Raw genomic sequence first — 3,436 nt, 5'->3', positions numbered from 1 at the left:
GGTACATCTTATAATTAATGGAATCACACATCTGCTGTTGGCCAGGCAACAGTTGTGATATAGCTGTCACTGTCTGACACCTTCTGGCAAGATAAAGAAAACACCAGCATCAAAATTTGCAGAATGAGGGCACCTGGCTGGTTCAGTTGGGAGACCATGCCACTCTTGATCTCAGGGTTATGAGTTTGAGCCCCAAGTTGGGTGAAGAGATTACTTAAAAACCCTGCTGAATGGCTGTCAGCAACTGTGAAGAAAACACTGGACAACAACATAATACTTTTTCCCCCATAAACACTACATTGCCAATGTTCTTAATGACGGGGAGAATATTATTATGTAAAATCCAGAACATGCTGATTGAGCCAAAAACTAATTGAGAAGAGTCAAATTCCAAATGTGAAGATGTTTTAGAAATACCTTAATCAATTTATTTCATTTCAGTGTTCTTGTAATGTATGCACAAGAATGATAAATCCATTTCTAAAATAAGTCTTAAAGAAGACTCTAAATAATTATAAAATATAAATTTCAATTATNGCTCTGTGCTGGCAGCTCAGAGCCTGGAGCCTGTTTCAGATTCTGTGTTTCCCTCTCTCTCTGCCCCTCCCCCGCTCATGCTCTGTCTCTGTCTCAAAAATTAAAAAATAAACTATAAAAAATTAAAAAAAAAAAAGAGAGAGAGAGCAGGGGAGGAGCAGAGGAAGAGGGAGAGAGAACCCCAAGCAAGCTCCACGCCCAGCATGAAGCGCAACAGATGGGGTCAATCTCACAACCATGAGATCATGACCTGAGCTGAAATTAAGAGTCGTCCGCTTAACCAACTGAGCCACCTAGACGCCCCAACAAGGGTACATCTTGAACAGTACCTATCATATACTATATGGTAGATGCAAAAAAAATGTTCATTTATTGGGCATTAACAGATATATTTACTCATTTATTTGACAAATACTTACTCAAAGTTTACTACATGCCAGGTACTAGATGCTGGATATACAAAGGTGAATAAGACAGATACAATCTTCACTTTCAATGAAGTTTAATTACTAAATAAGACAGCAGTTCCCAAACTGATAACTCAAAACTAGTTCCTAAAGATACTCCAGGAAAAAATAGTTCTGTGGCCAGATTAGTTTTAGAAATGTACACTGAATTCACTTCTTCACGATGGACATTATCACATTAAAGGCACATTAAAAATCCGGTGCTACTGCTAGGAATTTACCCAAGGGATACAGAAANCCAGAGACAGAATCATGATTCATAATATAAAAAGAACTCCTACAAATCAACTGGAAAAATATATAATATGGGCAAAGGATACCAACAGGCAACTCACAGAAGAAATTACATATGAGAAAAATGCTCAACCTTACTCATATTTAAGAAATACAAATTAAAACAATGAGAGAGCAGACTTCTGCCCATATGATTGGCAAAGATGGAAAATGATTAATGATAAATAGTGTTGTGAAGATGTGGGGAAAGAGATACTCATACACTGCTAACTGGTGCATGGAGTGGGTCAATGTTTTAAGAATGCAATTTGGCAATGTCTATCAATTTTACTTCTATGAATTTATCCTATAGAAATACTTGCACAGGTGCCCAAAGATGTACATACAAAGGACATTCACTGCAGCATTGTTTGAAGAGTCAAAAACTAGAAAGAACCCAAATGTCGATCCACTGGGCATTTAATAAACTATATTACATACACACAAAGGTTTACCATGAAGCNAATGGGCTCTGCACTGACCGCGTAAAGCCTGCTTGGGATTCCTTCTCTTCCTTCTCTCTCTGCCCCTCCCCCCCACACTTGTGTGTATGTGCTCTTTCTCTCTCCCTCAAAATAAATGAATANCAAGGTCCATCCATGTTGCTACACATGGCCAGATTTCATTGTTTCTCATTGCCATGTAGTAGTCCATGGTATAGATAAACCACAAAAGATAAGAGAGTTCTAATTGAAGATGTCGGATTAAAGATATGTGCTTATCTCCCATTTTGACATCCCATTAAAATGGTAATAAAGGGATAAGCCCTTAATAGTGAAAAAAAAATGGGTTTAACAAATTCTGGAAGATTGGAAATACGTCAACTGATGAAACAGAATGGAACAAGCCAATGTATCTGGCAGAATCCCAGAAAGGCTCCCATTTCAGAGCTGGCAAGTATTCAAGGTCAAAATAAGAAGGGAGTCTGAAAGCCTGGGAGTGGAATTGAAAGCCTGTCTATGAATCAAATGCCCCCATTGGCTCTCCATGATCCTCCACCCATCATATCCATACTCAGTATAGTTAACCCAATCTTTCCCAATTAACAAGAAGGAAGGAAGGAAGGAAGGAAGGAAGGAAGGAAGGAAGGAAGGAAGGAATGAAAGAAAGAAAGAAAGCAGGAAAGAAAGAAAGAAAGAAAGAAAGAAAGAAAGAAAGAAAGAAAGAAAGAAAGAAAGAAAGAAAGAAAGAAAGAGGGGCACGTAGGTGGCCCAGTTGGTTGAGTGTCTGATTTCAGCTCAGGTCATGATCTCACTGATAGTGAGTTCAAGCCCTGCATGTGGCTCTGTGCTGACAGCCCAGAGCCTGGAGCCTGCTTCAGATTCTGTGTCTCCCTGTCTTTCTCTGCCCCTTCCCCACTCATGCTCTGTCTCTCACTTAAAAATAAATAAACATTTAAAACTTTTAAAGAAAGAAAGAAGGAAAGGAAGGAAGAAAAAGAAGAAAAAGAGAAAGAATATGAAAAAGAAAAAGAAAAAGAAAAGAAAGAAAACAAGAGAGAAAGAAAAAGAAACTCAATAGAAACAGAATAAACGCCTGGAGAAAAGTGAAGGGTAGTATAGGTATTAGTGCCCCAGAGCAAGTAAAAACTCTTATTTTTGTAAAAAACATTATTTTATTTATTTTTAAAGTAAATTCTATACTCAACATGGGGCTCAAACACCACCTCAAGATCAAGAGTTGTATGCNAGCCTAAAGGCAGTTTTCAAATCCAAGTCTAAAAAGAAGGCTGCTAGTCATAAGCCCTGGCCAGTTGCCCTGATGTATATAGTCCAATCCCCTATTCATAGGAGGAATCTAGTGAGAAAGTGGATCTACATACAGNTTTCATTTATAAAAAAAAAAAAAAAAACATAAGAAATGTGAAGAGGGGCACCTGGGTGACTCAGTCGGTTATGCATCTGACTTAGGCTCAGGTCATGATCTCAAGGTTCGTGAGTTCCAGTCGTACAGTGGGCTCTCTGCTGTCCACACAGAGCCCACTTCAGATCCTCTGCCCCCCGTCTCTCTCTGCCCTCCCCCACTCATGCTCTCTCTCTCTGTCTCTCTCTGTCTGCCTCTCTCTCTCAAAAATAAACACTAAAAAATTTTTAAAACTTTTTAAATAAAAAAATGTGAAAAAAATAGGATTGAAAGGATGTCTGGCTGGCTCAGTCAGA

Source organism: Crocuta crocuta, unplaced genomic scaffold (genome assembly GCF_008692635.1).
Source record: "Crocuta crocuta isolate KB4526 unplaced genomic scaffold, BGI_CrCroc_1.0 scaffold1270, whole genome shotgun sequence".
Classification (NCBI taxonomy): domain Eukaryota; kingdom Metazoa; phylum Chordata; class Mammalia; order Carnivora; family Hyaenidae; genus Crocuta; species Crocuta crocuta.
Note: the sequence above shows the minus strand (reverse complement) of the source record.